This window comes from Anopheles stephensi, chromosome 3 (assembly GCF_013141755.1).
Source record: "Anopheles stephensi strain Indian chromosome 3, UCI_ANSTEP_V1.0, whole genome shotgun sequence".
In the NCBI taxonomy this organism is placed as follows: Eukaryota; Metazoa; Arthropoda; class Insecta; order Diptera; family Culicidae; genus Anopheles; species Anopheles stephensi.
Window position 1 is genome coordinate 45,343,265 of NC_050203.1, and position 5,334 is coordinate 45,348,598.

A 5,334-nucleotide genomic window follows, 5' to 3' on the forward strand; every position below is an offset into this window, starting at 1 on the left:
CGATCGTTTGTCGTTTGAAGGGGGGCTACAACTAGCTATCTGGTCGAATCATGCAATCATCATGAATGTGGCATGGGCACACTGTTTCTGCCGTTGGATTACAGCTTTTGGGAACATTTGACATACCGATCGCAGAGGTTATTTTACTGTATTTTTAATGTTCCTTCAACATTTTTGAAGAAGACTTTGAATTCTTATTTCGTGTGACTGGGACATTCTATATTTGAACTTCCATGTGAAGAGACATCGAGAATACAATGCATAGAATCGCACCACTCCATCAATGGATGGGTAAAGTAAAAAAATAAACCACGTTGCTTACACCTCGCTTCAAGTGTTTTCGCTACGAATGATTGTACTTCAACAATTCCATCATTTCGGAGTGATAGTTGTTGGTACAATAAAACGTTCAGTCCGAGCGTTTTTTTGGGTGAGATCCTCGATCATGATGGCAGCAATAATAAGTTCATCTGTTAAACCCATTTCTTAATGCACCATCGTTCGTCCTGTATTTTTCTGCCCCGTCCACAGCCAAGATTGTAGAACCACAGCCACAACAAAAAGTGCCCACATCAAGATGAAAAGGGAATCGTGTCACGCCGAACAAACACAGACCTCCGAACCTAACCAACGCTCAAGTGTTTCGCTGTGTCGTGCAAAGAGGAAGAATTCGAACCAGTTTTCTCGTCACTCAAGTGGGCCGAACGAAAACGAAGCTAAAGGAAAACAGGCAAAACGGAAAGGATAGACGAACGGTAAAGACGCTCAAGTACCCTTATCGCTAGGTCGGAGGAACTTGAAATCGAAGCCCTTGGCCGGGCGGGCTGCTGGGCGCAAAACGTTGGGAAATATGATCATCATCATGCATAGCGATTTCAGTTTCACCCGTAACGACACGACAGCCAGACATGCCGGTTAGCTCGGCCGTTGTGTGGTGCAATACGCGATCCTTTTGGCCCCGGAACAGTGTTGCGCGAGATGGAAAATAAATCACCAGCAGAATAACAAACCTCCGTTGCCGGTTACAGCGTGATCGCGATCCTTTTTCAGCTATGGAAAGCGTCTGCTCTGGGTTCTGTTCCGTGATAATTGGTTTCACAGACACGCCAGCAGAAACTGCGTACCAGGCACTGACTGCAGTACTGTAGAGACTGTGAGAATCGGAACGCAGAACGAAGTACGTAAATTGTCATATCCTGCCATGTGTTTGGTGTTGCTGTGCCCAGACTCGTTGAAGCAGTAGTTTGTGTCTTTTTGAAACATTTTGACTGTGGAAGCTTAGATCTTTGGAACCAAGCGTAGTTGAAAGATCAAATAGTGTCAAGGGAGTCTTTCATTAGCCGCATATTGATCAGGTCGAAGTTGTTTATTTAGATGGTGCTTTAGAGTCTTAATGGCATCGTTGACTGATGTTAATGCTTTTTATAAGAGGCTCTTTAGCAATCGCCTCTCACTTGGTTGATAGCATAGTCTAATGAATTTTAAGATATTCTTTTTGCTGATTTTAAGATATCCTTGAGAACACAGTTTTTGATATTGTAGAATCCCAGCATTACCATTGTATACAGCATTATTTATGTTATGAAGAGTTTTGGGGCAACTTAATCAACATATCCACCGAATAATTACTATTATGAAACGATTTTTTTTTTTTCTCAAAAGGTCAACTTATACGGGAAAGGAGGTATTAGTAACACTAACTCAGATGACGCCTCATATCCAGCGTGGTTGTGTCCAAGTCGTTGTGCTTTAATAATTTCGACGACGCTCCTGCAACCTATACCGACAAATCTAACGGATATAACGCGCTGTTTTATATGATTCCATTCAGTATCAACACCGTGATCATGAATAACTTTATCAATTCAATTGACGTTATTAAAATTAGACTTCCAAGTTTCCATTTAAGCGGTTGTAACATGGTGATGTATGAAAGATGTATTGATTACGGCGACGGCGAATCAATCCTTTTGGCTATAAACAACTATCGGCCGTTACGTAGGATCTCTCTGTGTAGCAGGCACGCTGTTGTACCATTGCTCGGCTGAAGAGCTCAAAGCGTATAATCCTCGGAAGCCCAGTAGCCAATAGTTTTATTTTGGATCCCGGGTCATTCGGGAATCAACGGAAACGAAAAAGCCGACCGGCTGGCCAACGAAGATCGGCTCCGTCCGGTCGAAGAACTACACAGCACTCTTTAACTCCGAAACGCCATCCGCTTCACTAACGCAATAGTCGCTCAACACTGGAACACCACCTGGCACAACCTAGACCTCTTCGACAAAACTTCGCTCAATCAAGCACAACACCGCACCCTGGGACAATCCCGATGCCAGCCAAATGCAACGTGTCCTTTCCCGCCTACGCATCGATCATACCCGTTTGACACACTCCTACCTTCTCGAAAGATCCAGTCCGCCACTTTGGAGCTTCTGTGGCGTCTGCCAACTGTATATCAACCTAGCCATCACACTATAACCCGACAAACAACAGCAGGACCACCACATTCGATTAAGGCATCAGCAACCGGTACCGAGAGCTATAAATTCATAGCGCAATAGTTTTTACATTACACGTACCATACCAGTTAAGCAATAGTTAAGCCATACAATCAATAGTTTTACCACACATGTAACAATAGACAGAAAAGAGGTGAATGAAGACTCAAAGACCCAAAGCCTCTATAAGCAAACGAAAAAAAGCCCAGTAGCAACGTAGAGCAAACCTATACCTAGATAGACTCCAGACGCGTCGTTGATCTAGCATCCACAGCTGATCTAACAAACGAGCTGTAGAGCATTTGACCCGACGTTGGGTTTCACAGATCCCGCTCTAGATGCTTGACCTGTATGCTCCAGATAGTCGTGGAAGCTCAAGTTATCATCAAAGAGCACTCCATGGTGAACGCTACGTCAGTTTACGTTCGTGGACAGTACTATTCAGCTCATAAACATACAGCAGGGAGTCACTCTTTCTGGAGAAAGTTATTGCTTCGAACTTCATGACGCGTAACACAAGGCTATTTGCAGAACATCAAGACTGAACTTTCTCCTATTAGTTGTGAATCAGTAAAACAAAAATAGTGTCATGATTGTTTATAAGAGAGATACGGCTCGAGAAAATTCTCGTAAGGTCACAAAGGTAGAACTGGTAGAGTCGTGGTCCAAGGATACTATCTTGTTACAGCCCTGAACAAGCATTAATGCTGCGCGAAGAGTGGGGACTCACATTCACGCAATATTTTCGATTGCTTGCTGCGAGCACGTGAAATTTGTGAAGTTTGATTTGTAAAAAGCGGCTTTGGAATCCGTGTTTTCAGCTTCGATCAAACTGTAGTCGAAAATCTACAACTTGAGATAGATAAGACAACTTCAAATTAGAACCTATACGTTTGGCCGTGGCAATCGTGTTGAGAAATCAAAAGAGCGATCAAACTAGTTGAGAGCTGAAAGCGATCCAAATAGTTTAAACACATAGCTTAAAATTGATCAAGAGCCCATGTATAAGTTCTGCATCGATCAGTTCTTAATTGAGAATTACAAGGTGGTAGCACCTAGGTGGAAGTTTAGTATAGTATCTCGGGTACATCACGGGATGGGTTGTCCGGTGCCATTTTCATGGCTTGATAAGCTCATCAAAGTCAGCTTTGTCTAATTCACTGTATAATGTTAAGATCTTCGTACAGTGCGTAGGGCTCATAATTGCAGCGGACTGAAAATGCTTCCAACTTTCTTTTACAGCGATATATAGAGTCCATGTGTCAGTGGAGTAGGTGCGCACTATAAAATGACATTGGAAATATTGTATAACGTGGTTGGTAGCGAGTACGAGCTGCCTATGACATCACACAAATCATTATTCCTGCCATACGGTACACGAAATGTATACTTCATCGTTTCAGTGTGCGTAAATAAAAAACAAATCAAATCCAGCATGTACTGCTGTTAATTGTACTTTTTATCGCCCAGCTTACCTACCACTGACAGTCGGGTGGACGAAATCTACCTGCGCATCCACTGTATGTCACTTTAAATACTATGCTAATTATTTTCCAATGTTTCAACATGAGCCAACGTGAATCTTCATGCCAGATTGATACCGCAAATGATATACCGCAGATAGCGGTGGAGAAAAAAACGGACGCACGCACATATATTTCACCAGCTCCAGCCAGTTTTACACACCGCAGCCTAGAGCTGGGAACTGGGAAATCCTCGGTCGAAAAAAAAACAAACCAACCAAAGTAGAGCGGAAAAATAACCGAACACCGATCAACTGGTCAACCAAATGTGGCATGTGGTAATGTGGCAAACAGGAAAATCAAAAGCCAAGCACAAGAGTCCACGCCGCACATAGGTAAAACACAAAACTTGGACACACTGGCGGAAGCAAAAAAAAAAAGCGAAAACAGTAGGAAAAAAACAGTCACCGAGGCAGTTACGCGACGATGATGGTGACGGTGAGCAGTGCATGCAAAAGTGTAGCAATGCAATTATTATCCTTTTCTCGGCGGCAGAAAACGCAATTAACGCAATGAATTTTTCACGATTACGATGTAAACAATACTGGTGGCTTAATTGAACGGTTCGGGCGTGTAATGTTGGGCTGGTGCCGTGGACCCATGCGACTCGCACTGGGCCACTGTCAATGGATAATGGCCGGGCAAATACAAATGGGCGAGTGTATGGGCGCGATAAGACCCATCTCGTTCGATCGTTTGACCATTAAAAAAGCTCGCGAAGGAGTAACGCAGCGCTGGTGGCCATAAAAATCGTGGCGCTGGTAATACGGCCACCAGTGATAGCAGCTGTTTCAGGTGTTAAAATTGAACCCAATGACACAAGCCCGGTACCATAGACCCGGTCCAACAAGAAGAAGAAGCAAACGGACTCATTCGTCCTGACAGGGAACAAAAACCGACGGCAAGGACCGACGGCGGCAGCACCGGCCGTTGCAGGAGAGTGCGGTTGTTTTACAGCAAATAAAATCAACTTCAACCCGAACCCGGTTTGCGATAAATCCATCAATCAATTTCAGATAGGAAAATCACAAGACGGTTGTTTTCCGTTTGCGCGCCGTACGGGAGGTTGCGAAGCGCATAAAGCAGAAAGTATGACGCAAAACCAGCTTGCCGAGCGTCTGCTGGCCTGATGTTTGAGAGTGCAAGACGGATACACCGTCGCTATCGGTATCGTAAAACACCGTTTCTTCAGAATTTCGCTGATAATCTCAATCCAATTTGGTTCACTTTCCTGCACCATATTCCCACTTTTATTCACCCTTTACCCGTGGTAAGGGGGGGGGGGCGCACGTCCACGGCACGGCTTCTCGTTA

General features: G+C 44.2%; 1 long non-coding RNA gene across 1 annotated transcript; it reads left to right on the forward strand.

Moving 5' to 3' along the window:
• The first annotated feature begins 500 nt into the window (after window positions 1-500).
• Window positions 501-4,422, forward strand: LOC118511136. Its single transcript, XR_004906112.1, has 2 exons — window positions 501-1,177; window positions 1,663-4,422. It is a non-coding gene; the product is annotated as an uncharacterized LOC118511136 (long non-coding RNA).
• Window positions 4,423-5,334: the final 912 nt, after the last annotated feature.